A 17,415-nucleotide genomic window follows, 5' to 3' on the forward strand; every position below is an offset into this window, starting at 1 on the left:
AGCGTGTATACATTGTCACGTACGCCTTTTAATATATTTGTATAGATAGCCTAACATACAATTTGTTGTAGCCAGGTGGACGATTTTCATTTGATCTTCTGGAGTGTATTCAGAGAATGATTTATGGTGTGATCCAGAATAGTTATTTACCCACAAATCCTTTTTGCAATAATCGATCAACAGGAAACAAACAACTAAGGGCAGTTCGTTACCGTTTTTTGTTTTCAGTTTTCAGTTTTTTTGAAAACTAAAAACCAAAAATAGGAAACTAAAAAAAGTGGTTTTCACTTTTTAGTTGTCAGTTTTCAAAATCATCATGTTCCCAGTAAGTTTGACTAATTTTTTCTTCATTATAGGACATATATCATATGACTTTGAAAATCAAAAAATCAAAAAACAGAAAACCACAATAATACCGAACGGGCCCTAAGAGCCCGTTAGTGATCGTTTTTTGTTTTCAATTTTCAGTTTTTTTGAAAACCAAAAACCATAATATGAAAACCAGAAAAAATAGTTTTCAGTTTTTAGTTGTCAGTTTTCAATATTAACATGATTACTATCATTATGATCAAGTTTAAGTTTATAATACTAATTATATCATATGATTCAAAAATCATAAAAACCAAAAACTGAAAACTGACAGTGATACCGAACGGGCCCTAAGCAAACAAACAATGACTCCACCATGAGCCTAACAAACATCGACGAACAATACTTTACCACAGGGAGACGATCAACAACAACGAACCATACTCAATAAGGAGATTTATTGAATTCAAATGATAAAAACTCAATTGAATTTAACTGAAGAAAAGAGTCGGATAACCTTTTGTTAATGAATTAATCTATCGCTTAATTTTTTTTTCATGCAACTGTACTATCAAAAATAATATTATGCATATGTATGCTTTTGTTACGAAAATTTTCTTTTACTCCCTCCATGCATCACTACTAAGGGCGTTTGGTTACTAAGGAGTAAAGGTCATGAGATTAGGAAAGGGATAGAGGGAAAAGGAAAGCCAAACCCTTTAATTAAAATAGTTGGTTGGATCGTTTATGTATTTTTCTCTCTCCTCTCCATCCACAGTGGTTAAACCACCATTGTAATAAAATCAATCTACTCCATTTTCCTTTCCTATAACCCCATATTTAAATTATTTACTTATTTGCTAAATCAACTCTTCTTATACATATATCACCATTTAGGCTCTATTCACATCAATTAAGAGAAAATAATACCTTAAATATTTTTTGATAGTGCTGCATAAAAATAATTTAAGTGATAATACACATTAATACTCCCTATATTATTTAATGGTCTTACTGGCTTGACTATGAAAAATTGAGATGGGTACATGCAATAGGATTATGGACGGGAGGTTCTCCCACACCCAACACGGTATGAAGACCTCATCCCATTAACTTCTTTAAGACTAATCGATTTTCAATATATAAAAAACAGTTTTTCTGCCAGGTATTCTTGAGGTTTCACAATATTCACTTGGTACCTTCGTGTTTTTCAAAATTCACTAGGTGCCCCTGTGGTTTGAAAAAGTACTGAAATACCCTTAATGACTAATGACGTTACCTTGTCGTTAGCCATTAATCCCTTTCTTACCATTCTGTAATGTTTGACACTAGGAAACTTTAGAAAATAAAAAGTTAAGAAGTTTTCGGAAAAAAAACGCATCACCTTCCACTCTTCACTTCCTCTGTTCTTCCCTTTCAAGGTCTGGATTCTCAAACCCAAAATCACATAGTGAAGTTTTCGAAAAACATCAAGGAAGATTGTCTCACTTTGTTAGTGAAATTTCGACACTTTGAAGCAAACATGGTAGCAGAATTGTTCGTCTTTGAGTAGCGTTAGAGAAGGGGTGCAATTAAGTGAAAAACACGAGTGTTCTAGCGTTATTGTAGCTTGAGCATCATGTATTGTTTGCCTACTTACTTTCATTTTTTTTTTTTGAATGAATTTGTCAGTTATGTGAAGTTATTAGGGTTAGGGTTAACAAAATTGTATAATTTGTTCTTCTAACATTAATAGCTCTTGAATATCTGGGTTTAACTTTCTTGTTATTTATGCAAAAGGTATTGAACTCAAATGTAATTGCTCAACTTTGAGTACATTAATCACTTCACTATTACATATATAAGCAGCAGAATTAAAGCTAGGCATATTTTGGTGATTACTTTATTTTGCTGTTTCAGCTTCTTCTTCATATGTTGGATCTCCTCCTTCAAACTTCTATTCTCTGTAAACTGGTCATCCCCCATGCATGCTTCCCCTGGTCGTCTGAGAGCTACTGCCAGTTTGGTGTAGCTGCTCAATAGTTCCCTTGCACCACTTGAAATTATCATATTCATCACACTTGTAGTAGAGCCTTTGTGGATTTTGTGTGCTCTATGAACTTCTTATTGCACGCCTTTTTCCACATTTGCATGTTTTGTTTGGAACTCTTATGTATGAGGATTCATATGAAGAAGATGAATTGTGTGATCGTAAACTCATGACGTGAAAAAGGGTCAATAAGGTGTTAGATTGAGAAAACAAGAAGAGATCGAGGGTGAAGGAAATTAGAGTATAAGTATCACTTATATAAGAAAATGAGGAGAGAAATAAACGGCTCATTTTTTAAAAAAAAGTGTGCAAAAATATAAACCTCGGGGGTAAACTGTGAATTAAGTTTGTAATGGACACTTAACGTCAGGGTTACGTGAGCACTTTTTTTCAAACCACAGGGGCACCTAGTGAATTTTGGAAAACACGAGGGTAGCAGCAGGTGAATATTGTGAAATCTCAGGGGTACCTGGTGAAAAACCGTATAAAAAACCTCATAAGGCAGCCAATCAAGTGAATTCTTTGAGGCCATATAGCAATGATTAGTCTTGTTTTTTTATAGTTCTCTATATAGCACATTTATTTTTATTTGTTCTTCCTTTTTTTTTTGGTTGGTATGTTCTATAAGGTTTTCCTACAGAAAATATTCCTAATAAGTTTTTGTTTGTCTTAAATTAAAATTGACATTTATGTAAATTGATAAGCTTATGTCAATAAACTGATAAGTTTATGCCGTGAACTGACAAATAATACTCATAAGCTAATAAGATATGTATACATAAACTGAAAAATATATGGTTTACCTTATAGATATATAGCCTAAAACAATAAAAAAAGTGTCTTAAATTAATATAAAAATATCATTAATTGAAACTCGTCTTAGCCATTATCTCATAAACTGATAAAAAAAGTACATAAACTGATAAATATATGGTTTAAGCTGATAAGGTTATAGCCAAAACTGATAAAAAAGTTCTTTATATACTGATACAAAAATGTTATTAATTGAAACTCGATTAAGTTATGAAAATGACTGAGACGCATCTTAGCCAATTCGCTTTATTGTATATTTTTAACTAGTGCATTTTTATGTGTGACCGACCACATCTTGTGGCCGCGTGGGTGTCAGCTCCGTCAAAATCATTTTCAAAAGGATATATCTTGCTTGTTTTTCATCGTAATTGAGCTTTTGACCAGGGTTGAAAATGTATCCGGATTTTCAGCTTCGACGTATACCTCTCAAAAATGTCGAGTGTGCTATGTGATCTATTTGAAGATGACCCTTGTGTGCAACCCTTTCCTTGTGCACAAGCCCTTCCAAAAGCATCTTGTTTACCCCGATGAACCCTTCTATGCTTGGTGTATGAGATGATAACCTTGGGACCAACATCTAAAACATAAAAATACAAATGGGTGCATTACTAAGTTCTAAAAAGACACCTAAAATACTAATGAATAATAAAAGGGTTGCTCACCTGAACGAATGGAGTTACCCATATGATTAAATGTGGTTGCCCCTTGACGAATGAGGTTACTCTTAACAATAAAAGTGGGTGCTCTTATAAACAACGGTGTTAATTTTATAACAAAAGGATATAATAATCAGTTTATTCTTATGAACATATGTGTTACTAGTATGAACAAATGCAGTCACTTTTGTGTACATTGGGATTACTCGTATGATTAATTAAGATCACTGGTATGAATAAATGATTTTTCTTTTATGATTATGTTGGGTTACGCATGATATTAAATGAGGTTACTCATATGATTAAATGAGGTCTAAAAAAAGTAATTGAGGCTACTCAATAATATTTCTAAGGTTATGCATAATAATAGAAGGGGGTTAATACTCTTATAAATAAATGAGGTTACTTTTTTGAATAAAAGGCAATACTAATGAGTTTACTCTTATCAACAAATGGAGTGACTAGTATGATTAAATGTGATTGTCTTTTATGGATGAGGTTACTCCTAACAATAAAAGGGGCAACTCTTACAAGCAAATTAAGTTGCTTTCATAACAAATGGAAATAGTAGTTAAGATTAAATGAGATTACTTATATGATTAAACGAGGTCCAAAAAATAATTGATGTTACTCATATAATATCTCTAAGGTTATACATAACAATAGAAGGGTGTTAATACTCTTATAAACAAATGAGGTTACTTTTTTTAAACAAACGGGAATACTAATGAGTTTACGTATGAAGTTACTCGTATGATTAAATGTGGTTGTCTTTAACGGATGAGATTACTCTTAACAATAAAAGGGATAATAGAAGCGTGTTAATACTCTTATAAACACATGAGGTTACTTTTTTAAATAAAAGGGAATACTAATAAGTTTACTCTTATTAATGTATAAATTTACTCGTATGATTAAATGTGGTTGTCTCTAACTGATGAGATTACTCTTAACAACAAAAGGGGCTATTCTTACAAACAAATTAAGTTACTTTTATAACAAAAGGAAATAGTAGTACTAATCAATTTACTCTTATGAACAATTAGGTCAACTTTAAATGAATATTCTCACAACACACTCAATATTTTGGAAGGACTTAAGTTGGAGATGAATTTATTTGGCTTCATAGCTTTCTAATGCCTAGTGTAAAGCTCAACTCCAATAAAAAAACGAGTAAGATATGGCCTTTGGTAAATTAGTTTACATAATATAATAACTAGTTTTTTTTTTGAAAGAGAAATTTCATTAATTGAAGGTCAAACGGCATCTACAATAGGTATTAAAGTAAAATAAGATACAATTAAACAAGACTAAATCAAATTCGTTTTCGAAGAAACTACAATGAACCAGATCGAACAATACAGCACAACCCTCTTGTATTTGCTGAATCAAGCAGCTATTGATGAGGAAGTCTATCATTCTGATATAGTTTGGGAAGAACATCTTGATCGAGTCAAGTTGACCGCATCCGAGATTCCAATACCTTCATGTTGAGTCTCGAACTTTAACCAATGAGAATAATTTCTCATACCTAAAAACAAAAGAACCATACTCACAACTCCCATAGGGGAGAAGGAGATTTCCAAAACAGAAACTAAAAACCCCATAATAGGGTTTGAGAAACTCTCATAAAGAGAGACTAATTTATTGAACAAAACAAGAAATGAATTAAAAAACTGGAAATAAAGGGGAAAAGGGGCTTACCATGGATGAAAACATCCATGGCAGCCCCTAATTGATGAAGAAAGGGTAGGGGAGGCTAGGGTTTGAGAGAGAGAAAAAGAGAGGGGAGGCTAGGGTTTGAGAGAGAGAAAAAGAGAGGGGAGGCTAGGGTTTTTATATAATAACTAGTTTTATATGCATGTGAGTGCGTCAATTTTAAAATAGTGTCTTATATCCATTTAGAATGGAAAGTTGAAATGAGAAAGGATTCTTAAATTGTTTTCTTATGTATTTTTTATTTATTTCATTAGATCATTAAGGATAATTTTGTATTTCTAAAAGGGACATCATCTTCCCCCCTTTCTTTATATAATAGAGATTTGTTACCTTGATTTATTTGAAAATATTTTAACAAAAGTGATTTATTTTTTTAAAAAATAAATAAGAAGAAATCTTGTCAAGTTGGGGAAACAAAAGAAATCCGGAAAAATACATGCCGAATGTCATTACTTCCGTACATGAAAGGAATACAAGGCATTTCTCTAATAAGTCAATCCACTTAATAAGTCAAAAAACACGCAATGCATAATACGTTTATTATTGCTATCTAGTATCTGCTACATTAGCTAATTAGATTGACAATACATATAAAAACAAAATGAGTATAATACCTTACCTACCAATGAGATCCTGGTCTAGCCCGTTAACTTTTTAGATCTTAATCATGTAGGTAGGCCAACCCTCCCCTCATCCATTTTGTGCATATTTTGGGAGTATTATTATTTTCACTATACGAAAATATTTTCAACGGAAGCAGAAGTCTCCAACAAATTTATCATGGGACCACTTAGTGCACTGAACTTGGCGATACAGAGGAAGAAATTTTATTTTGTAGTAGTAAATATGTGTCGGTAACTAATTAGTAATTAGTCAAGTGTAGAGCTCGTAGTAGACTAGTAGTTATTAGATTTGGTAATGTCTCGAGTTAATAATATTTTTATGTTAAAAGAATATAATCTATGATTTTATTACATTTGGTGGAATTTTAAAATTCATGGAGTATCTCTATAGTTTTTAATTTGTACCCGTTAGTTTTACCATTCTAATAAAAAGTATAAAATGCAATTAATGACTATTGATGTCAAGTTTCGTCAGTCATTAATGTCAAATTAACTTAATTATTCTAATTAATTCATAATTAACTAAATTTAATATCGCTTAAATCATAAATAATCTTAATCAACTATATTGAGAAAAAAAATCAAAACCCTTCCCCCACCCCACTACAGTCACCCTACTCCTACCCGGCTACTATTGCCGCACAGAGAACCACCCCCTGATCTACCACTATCGCCACATTGCCTCCCGAAAACCACCCTTACACGAGAAAACGACCGAAATTTCCCTTCCCACCCTCGAACACCTCCCCAACGCCTTAAAAACCACCTCACCCCTCAAAATATGCCCCTTACCTTGAAAAAAATCCCCCACCTACCAAAAAGCTAGACCAGTCTGTTTTTTCAATGGGTAAGGGAATTTTTCGAGGGGAGGGGGATCTTCATCTTCGCCAGACAGGGTTCTGGGATGGCTTTCGCAGGAGTGTGGCATCAGTAGGCATGGGATGCCAAGGAAAGTGGTGGTGGGGTGGCACAGTGCGTGGACCGAGCGACGGTGGCGCAAGAGATAGAGGAGTAAAGAGAGAAGGGGAGTCTGTGAAGGGGACATAACATAAGGAGAAGAGCGGACTACAATAAGGACGATAGGTGGCGGCGTGGGTCGTGGCAGCGACGAAGCACACAACTACAGCGGAGGGAAAGAGAGGGAGCACGAGAGGAGGGTGAGGATACATCAAAGAAGAGGATGAGGTGTAGTGCATGGGTGGTGTATTGGTGGATAGGTGGCCGAAAACTGGGGAGAGATAGGGAGAATTGGGGTGAAAAAAAGGGGAAGAGATGAGAGAAAGGAATTAACGCTCTAAACCTAATGAAAACTTGACGTCGTTAGTCATTAAGGCATTTCATGCATTTTGTTTAAATAGTAAGTGAATTAGGTGCATATTTTCAAAATATAAGGGTACCCCATGGTTTTAAAAAATTCTACAGGGGTACCATGTAAAAATATCGTAAAATCTAATATTACATGGTTTATTGGTTAGAACTTTAATATCGTAACTTGGGATCACGTAGTTAAATCTTATATGAATCATCTCATTTTTAATTTTAATGTATGTAGGTGACATGGAATGAAACAAATAAAGGGACAATGTCAATGGCGTGTAGACTTATATATGAACGATTTTTAAGATATAAGTGTAGATATAAGATGCTATTTGGTTTATATTATTATCATATGTAACTTTTTATTTTGTTCAATTTAAGTCGATAACTATCTCTCCCTTTCATTTGCCATCGAAGAAGTATAAATTAATATGATGATGACATATTATGTACAAAATAATCTCATAACTTAGTCCTCTAAATGATAAGTTATGCTCTCTTGTTTCAGGGCAAAGGCAGAAATATTAAGGAAAAATATTAAGGCATCGTAAACGTCATTACCGCGACATATTGGCCATTTAACCTTTTATTTGAGCTACATTGTCCTTTTCACAAGGTCGTTCTTGTTCAGAGTGATAATGATTATGTTGTGTGCTTGTCTAGCAACACGGTCCAACATTAGTGAACTAATTAAACATATCTTCTTCTTTTTTCGACAACGGGGAAGATGTGCATTAATTAAAAATGGTAGTACAGTCTAACGCTAATACAACCAAACAAAAAAAAAAGAAACTAAACTGAGGCGTTATTTGCTCTTACATAACAAGTACAAAAACAAAAATAACTTAAGTTAGGATAAAACTGCTCGATCTTGAGGTCTGAGTTGATAGATAACTGTAGTGAAACACTTCTTCTGGTGGAGGACGATCGCCAGAACCCTGACGAAAGGAGTGAGAGGACAGGGTTGGTTTTCCCAAGCGGGGAAGCAAAGTAACAGCGAGACTAGGAAGTCGCACCAGGACCAATCTTAGTGATCTTCTGTCACATGGGATTTTACGACCAGGTTTACTGGAAGAGTCACATTCCTTTGTGACTCGATACCCTTTTGAAAGGGTATTTCAGGCTTCTCCTTTGATGAGAAGCTCAAATGAGTTGACGCGCTATAAATCCAATTGACAAATTGGGGAGCCGTCTTCAGATATCGTTTTGTCAAGGCAATAACTATGAAATCGTTACTAAGTGAGATTGAAATCTAACCATTGTTAGAGCTCGAAGAACCATCTGATTTTCAAAATCGGATAAAACATACCCCATCCACGAAATCTCTTGCCACACAAACCCTAATCAATCACATAACCCAGATCCAACATCTTGAAGACAAATACTACCTACAGCTTTTAATAAAAGTATCAAACAAGTTAAAATAGCAAACAACAAAACTATACTAACACGACTAATAACTAAGCAACGAAATGCGCACAACCACCGGAAAATGAAAGGGGACGCAACGTTAACTGGGGAGGGGGAAAGGGGGACCCCAAAAGTAAACTAGGGGGAGGGGAAAGGGTAAACCAAACATAACACTAAAAAGGGGAGGGGAGGGGATGCCCTATAACGTGACCGACGGATCTAGGGGAGGGGGAGCCCGAACTAACAACCAGGGGGAGGGGAAACCTAAATAGAAACCATGAGGGAAAGGGGGAAAGGACGCCCAAACCAACAAAACAGACCACGAAACAAGGGAGGGGGGAAGGAAGCCCAAGAACGAAACTAGGCGACCAACTTGCTGACGATCTCAAACACTAGGGGAAGGGGGAACTAAATGGCGACAGAGCGGTGGTGCGACTAATTGTCAACGAGAACAAACCTAGAAGGGTACGACTAACCGGAAACAAAAGGATGACGCGAACAGACCTAGAAGAGGACGGCGAAGGAAAAACGAAATAGAAAGAAGCGAACGGGGTGCACTTGCCAGCGGTAGCGCACGCAATATGACGACAACAAAGCGACGGTGGTGGAAGATCCTCGCCACCTCTGTGTCCCACATTAAGCTTCTCTTACAACCAGAAGACATACGAACTACGACGGAAGAAAATGAGCAGGAGAATGGAAAGAAAAAGGGGGGAGGGGTTCAACGGCCACCGTGCCAAGGCGGCTCAGGTGGTGGTCGAGCCCCTTGGGGTTTTGAATTTTGCCTAGGGTTTTGCTACGGCTAGGGTTCTGTTGAGAGAAAAAACTTGATTGGTTCTGTATCATGTGAACTAAACATATCGAGTTGGATATTTATTTCGTTTAAGAAAAGGTTTCCTTGGTATATTTGTGTGTTGCATGTTCCCTATTAATGTCATTGTGTGCATACATGTTTACTGAATTCTTCACGATGAATTTTTCGGATTTCTAATCCAGTCTGAGTGTTTGACCTCCTTTTACTCCGACTATAGGGTTGTGGTAAAGAATATGTAAATACGCTTTTAATATTAAGTAAAAGGTATTATTTTTGTAATTAAGTAAGGTCAAAGTTCTCATGTATTCTAGTTCTATTAGAATTAGGATTGCATATCTATATATATTATTATTAGGGATGGAAATTTATTCTGGATTCGACTCTGTTGGTCTTATCTGAAAGAAAAAAAATCTGAGCCGACTCCAGAAAAAGTTACATGAATCCAACTCCAACTCCATTTAAAAATTCCGGCTTCGAGTCGAATGATGGTCGGAGTCGCGATCCCAAAAATTCCGACTCCGAGGGATGTTTGACTCCAACATAATCAAGCAATAATTCGAAGTTAGTGTCTAATTTAAAATATTGTTTCTTGTAGGATGAGAGACGAAATATGGATAATACGATCTAAGTCCGACCTATTGTCATCACTATATATTATTTTAATGAGAATACTCCAACCTGGAAATAAGTACATAATCCTATAAATTGTATTAACAGGAAACATATTTAATTTTTGCATATAAGGCATAAGATTTGTAATTTTGATCAACCCTATCTTGGATCTCAAGTCCAAGATCGACTATTAAACAATAAATAGAATAATATTACTGACAAAAAAAGCATGCTAAAGGAAAGAAAGTAAAGAGAACAAGAGTCTCCTTCAACAATTAGGATTTTCGAATTTCGTCTTTATATTAGCGGGTGATGTTAAAATCTAAATATATGGGTTTGGATCGTACCCATCACAAAGAGAGAGAATTTACTTTATAAAACAAAGGAGTTTCCATCTTAAAACCATATGACAATAAGGAGATCGGAGTAGCCCCTTTGCCTTTAAGTGAACTCGTCTCTCTTATTTTATCAACGTGGGACACTCACATGTGTTGTGCGCTATACATCATAGTTTCAACAAGTGATAATGAAGTAAAAATAATTAAAAATGAATTGACATGATAGTTTTGTACCATTGATATGTTTGATTTTAAATTAATACAATTTTTGTATATTATGTTGGGCATATAGTCAATATCGGGCTCAATGTGTATGTTGTGGAGATGAGGTTACGTGTTTGTCAAATGGTTGTTCGCAGACCCGCCCGATCGAGTCGTCCAATCAGGGTCAAAAGATGCAGCAGGGGAATATAGCAGCAGCGCTCGATCGAGTGTGATCAGCGAATTACGACCGGGAGATCCCCGCCGGATCGGGCCCGAGTGTAAATTTTGATTGGCCAAATTTTGATTGGTAGTTAATCTGACACAAAAACGCGTTTTTTCGAGTTGAGTTATAATTAGGTTTAACCTAATGCGTTTATTAGATGATTATTCACATAATCAAGAGAGGAAAAGCTTAAGAGAGATCTTGGAGAGCTTTTATAACCATCTTTTGAATATTCATCGATTCCTAGTGCATATTCGTGGTTTTTCTCGCAGTTTTTGGGTTTTCACGTTAAAAGTTATCTTCTGTCCTTTATTGCTTTCGTTCTTTCATTGTTCTATTATTGTTTGCTATTACGTCCTAGATTGCTATTTAATAGGACTTACATATTATTAACACACCATTTATGGTGAATTGATGGTATAAGAACTATCGTCATAATGCAGAATGCTCGGGTTTTTCTGGCGAGTCTTATGAAGTAGATAAAGGCCACCAAATATGACAATAAATTGACCTAATAAGTATGTACGTATGTATTATTATCATGATTAAATAATCTTCATTGTTGACATGATATATCTGGTTTAATGATGGTGGAATGGTTGTATATTATAAGAGTGTGGTTATGGACTATACAAGAGTGGTGAGTTGTTGATGCTAGAATGGAGGTGGAACAACAGGATTGAAACTAAAAAAAATAGAAGGACATTATAAATATTTTCTGGATCTTGGGTACCTCTCCTTCCCCTTAACATTTCATTTAATTGACCAATTTATCTTTATTATTTTTGTTATTAGTTTTTAATTAACAATATTCCTCTTAATGTTTTATTTCTTATCTTTTTTAAGGTTTACCCTGAGCCTCGAGAACGAAGTTTATTCAAGCATAACTACAACGGTTTTTTCACCAGGTACCCCTGAGGTTTTTTTAATATTCATCTGGTACCCTCGCGTTTTTCAAAATTCACCAGGTGCCCCTATGATTTTGAAAAATTCCTGATGTAACCCTACAGTTAACTTTTCATTAAATATGACCCTAAAAAACTTAATTAACCCTAATTTCTAACCCTATCCTAACCCTAACCCCTAACCTTCCCACCACCCCCTCCCTACCCCAGCCCCACCCCACCTCTCACAGCCCCTCCCCCTCCCCTGCAGTAGCCATAGACACACCATCCAAGTTTCAACCCATAATAAGAGAAGAAACCCAATCCACCCAAATACACCTTCACTAGGCATCGACCATCATCGCCACCACAACCACCATCCTCATCAATCACGGCAACACCATCCACATCCGATAGATCCACCACCACAACCATCATCATCCAAGTACTTTCCTCTTCGCCCTCCTCCTCCTCCCCCCTCTTTCCCCGACGATTACCCTAATTCTTTTCCACCTCACTGCCACCTTCCTCCTCCGCCGCCACAACACCATATGCACCACCACACGCTCTTTCCTCGCCTTCTTCACCATCACTAAAAACCCTTTGACGACTTCAATTTTATCAATTCTCCGCCTCACCAACCTCACCCGCTTCGTCATATTATCGAAGATGAACTTATTGAAAAGTTTCGATCTCCGCCTAATCGAGTTTATGATAATCATAATATTGATGTTGAGAATTTTCACAAAGAATACAACGGTAAATGTTGGAAATTTTCAGGAGGGCAGCGCGGCGGAGGGGGAGAGGGAGGGGGCTGCGTGGGTTCTACCAGGGAGAGGGAGGGGGCCTACGTGGTTGCTGTAAGAGAGGGGTGGTGGGGTTGGGGTTAGGTGGGGGCTGAATGGTTGGGTTAGTGTTAGTTAGCGTATTAGGGTTAATTAGAGTTAATTAATTAGAGTTTAATTAGGGTTAATTAGAGTAAATTTGGGTTAATATGAATAATTTGGATGGAAACCTAACGAAGTTGACGAAAACTTAACGGTAGAGGCATTTCAGGAATTTTTACCAAACCTCAAGGGTACCTGGTGAATATTGGAAAAAGCGAGGGTACCTGGTGAATATTAAGAAATCTCTAGGGTACCTGGAGAAAAAACTGTAACTATAATGTTACAGATTATGACTCAATATATAAAATTTATACATTTGGGTCATTGGGTGTGTCTTGAACATGTTACATTATGTATGCACGGTTACTTTGCATTTTTTGAAAATTAAAATTACGGCCGTTTGGTAGTCATTAATAAATTGCGGTAATGGAAATGAATTTTAAGTGTAATTTTATTAGGGAAGCACCCTTAAGATTTCCATGGGGAGGCATTTTTTTCTCCATGGGAAAGTAATCTCACCCCTAAACTTGTGTTTTTGTCTCCAAGGGGAAGCAATTTTCATTACCACTCATTACCACCTACAAGGTGGTATTGGATGAGAATGAAAATTCAAAAAGGAAAGTAGACACTTTAGGATAAATTAGCATTACCATGGAACTGGACAATGATATTTTTCACAAATTTATATACAAATTCATTCTCATTACCACATTTATGACCAACTACCCAGAGGGCCGTTACTGGCTCTCAATCCCGGGAATCACTCGGTCTTATTAGTTGTATCAAAATACTTCCTCCGTTTAGAAATAGTTGCACCATTTGCATAGTGTTTACTATTCACATGTTACACTTTGATTATCTTTGGTGATTTATATTTTAGGAAAAACATAGTCATATAGGATCTTGTTAGATTCGTCGCAATGTATATTTTTAATATTAACTTTTTACAATTTTTACTCATTGATAATTAAAGATATTAACATTTGAAATCATGCATCGGCAAACGTGAAAACATAAAACGGTGCAACTATTTCCAAACGGAGGAAGTATATGTTTAGTACTTAATTCCTATATCCAATTTTCACAATGAATAACTGTTATACTTCCTACGTTCCTAAGTGTTACATTGAGTAAATTGACATTAATCATCAAATAACTTTGACTCTATTTCTCGATGTCGTATAAAGAAAAACATAGTCAAGATCTTGTTAAATCTCAATGTATAGTTAATTCATTTAAAATATCAAATTTTATCTTTTACTTGTCTGCAAGACTGCAACTAGTGATATTAATGATCGAAGAACCGCATTGATTACGTGAAAAAGTCAGTGTAACACTTATTTAAAAATAGATGAAGTACAATATTATCTGATAAATAGAATTTAGTTGCTTTGGTGTCCTCCACATGACATTGTAAATTGTGTAAAAAAAAGATGGCTCTTACAGAAGTGGAATCTAGTTTACTCTTACAGAAGTGTAATGAGGTCAATGATGGCTCTTAGACATAAAAACGCTCCAACATCATGTTATCAGTTATTTTGAGGGAATAATTATTGGATTTTCTTGCATATCAAAATTGGGGGCCGGTTAGGATGAAGCCTAAATTAATCCGTATTAATAGCAATATGAGCTTCCTAAGTTCGAGGTCAGATCATTATTAGTTTAAGAGAAATATACAAGCTTATTATTAGTACAATTGCAAAATTTTAATGCTGATGATTGTTTAATTTATTCAAGGGACCAGGACTAGCTAGAATTGATGCAGGTCTTTAAGAATATGTTTAAGTAATGCTAGCTTGGGATTGAGCTAGCTTGCCCCAACTTGTTCCATTAATGTAAAAATTCATATAATTTTAGAGAATAAACTAGTTATTAGGTCCGGGCTACGCCCCGGGTTAAGAAAATTTTTATTTATTGATATTATAATTTAAGATGATAACACTAATTATTATTATTTGGTCTAGTGGTTAAGACTTTAGTGTATGTTCTTGAGGTTCTGGGATCAAACCTTACACTATGCAATTTCTAATTTTTTTTTTTATTGTTGTGGATTGCATGGAGTAGAGCTCCCTTACGGAGAGCGCCATGTGGCACCGTTTCTGGCTTAGGCACGCCTTTTAATACATTAGTATAGATATATATTTTGTATTGTAGTCTTTGAATGATAATCTATCTATACAAATATTATTAGAAGGCATTTCTAGCAAAGGAACGGTGTCACGTGGCATTCTCCAACACATGTGCCACATGTTTATGATCTTATTAAAAATATTACTAATGTGTAACTATTAGGAATCGAAACCATGACTTTTGAAATGATCTGTGACAGTTTAACCACCAATTCACTACAATTATAATGTTTTAAAATAAAACATAATAAGTCTTATAATTCCATTGCAATTGTTATTTTTAGTCTCAATTCCTTAGAAATTTTTTATAAAAAAAAAAGCAATTTATCATGCCATAACATCCATTTTTCAATTTTGCACTAGATAGAAATTATCGAAAAGCTAATAAAATTAATTATGAAATTTATAAATAATAACATGTTTGATAATTGTAACTAACCCGGAGTATCGTTTGGGCCAAAATACTAGTTAATTGTTAAAACTTAAACGTCAATTAGTTAATACAGACATATATAAAAAACAGAGCTAACTACATAATTAGATTTTTGTTGAAATTTGAGTAGAAGTAATACACAAAACAATAATAATCAAATTAGAGCTAAAATAGTCAAGGTTAGAATCCACGAATATTAATTAAATTGAGTTTGAGATAAAGAATTGTAAGTTGTTGCGTTTAATTTAAGACCTCGAATAAGTCAATGAATTTAAATCAAAGTGTTAGAAAATAATTTTAAAATGTTAATATAGTATTTGAAAAATCTTACTTTATAAAAATAGTCTTTTATAAAACTATATGACTCAATCAGACCAGTAACTTCTAATCTATTTTGTTTAAACACTAACTATATATTCCGTATAACTTTCTAGCTTTTAAGGTTTATATGTACTGTAAATTTTTTGTAAACTAATTAACTTTATCTCTAATTTTTAAAAGGTAACTTTATCTATATTTTGTGCAAACTTTTAATTAGGGATGGAAAGTTGATCAAACATGACAAAATTTTCATTTAGTGACTTAGAAAAAAGCAAACATCTTTTCTTCATAAACTTATTTATTTAATCTCTTTAAATAATCATTTTGATTTAAATAGTAACAGAATTAATAATTAAATAGGTTATGTGGATAACCCTTTTAATAAATACTACTCCCTCCGTCTTTTTTTATTTGCTATAAGCACTTTTTCACAAAGACCAAGGAGGGAGTGGGGACCATTGACATAAATGGAATTAACAAAAAAGCAAGTAGGTAAATTGTGGGACCTATGTATTATATATGGAAACATTTACAAAATCAAGAAGGGAGTGATGACAAATTTGTAAATAAAGTGTGGGACCTATGTACTATATATGGAAATATTTGCAAATGTAGCAAATAAATTGAAACACCCCTAAATGGCAAAATGTAGCAAATAAAAAAAGACGGAGGGAGTACTATGTTAGATAAGGAATGAATTTTTTGATCCGTAATGAGTTAAGGCAAAATTGAGTGATTTTCAACTTATTTATTATCAACCTGATCTTAACCCAAAATGTATCGTCTTATCTTTGATACTAATACAATACTAACTTCAAGTAACTAATAACATAAATTAGAGAAAACTTTTTTTTTGAACCCAGGAGAACATAGTTTTTAATTCTAACAAATTCATTTAATTCAAGAACTTTTTTGATACTCCTCGTTCTTATCAAGATTCTCCCCTCAAATTCTGACCATCCCAATTATTTTTTTTGAGGAATTGCTAGTCGTCTCTAGTTACATGATTACATCTTCCAAGTAACTCGTGCTCTTGCCAGTATCTTAGCCTTGTAAAGAACTTTGCTCGAATTTTGTAGTTCAAGTTTGTTAACTTTTGACTTAACTTATGCTATAAACTATATAAAAATTTATACAAGTAAGAATTTTTATTCTTATATCTTTGTTGCAATTTGGTTTTGCAAACAATGGGGTAGTGTTCAAGACAATGCAAGCAACTCTAATCATCATCTACATAATGCAGCATGCGCAAGTCAAGCAAAAAGTTACATTGTTTTTATAAAAAATAAAGTATAGAGAATATCCTTTTAAGGAAACTAGGAAAGTGGTTATATACGATAGTAATTTTATAAACTCAATAGCTAATCAGCTAGAAGTATAATATAAGTTGCAACTGAAAAAGATGGTTTGGAACAGGAAGTTTGGTCTTGGAACATTAAGTTTAAAAGAATCTAAAGGCTCATCTTTTGAGTGTTTTAAGCATTTGGCTTTAGGTTTTGGCATCATTGCATCATAACTTTAGTTTATGTTAATGTATCAATAAAGAGATGAAGATGAAATTAGATTATGGTCTATTAGTTGATTCATAAGCTATGTTAAAGTAATCCTTCTGGTAAAATCTGACTAATAGGTTTTAATACTTTTAAAAAATGACCAACCTTTTGCTTTAGGTTGTAAAGTCATCTAGTAAACAT

The sequence above is a fragment of the Beta vulgaris genome, chromosome 7 (assembly GCF_026745355.1).
Source record: "Beta vulgaris subsp. vulgaris cultivar EL10 chromosome 7, EL10.2, whole genome shotgun sequence".
Lineage (NCBI taxonomy): Eukaryota > Viridiplantae > Streptophyta > Magnoliopsida > Caryophyllales > Amaranthaceae > Beta > Beta vulgaris.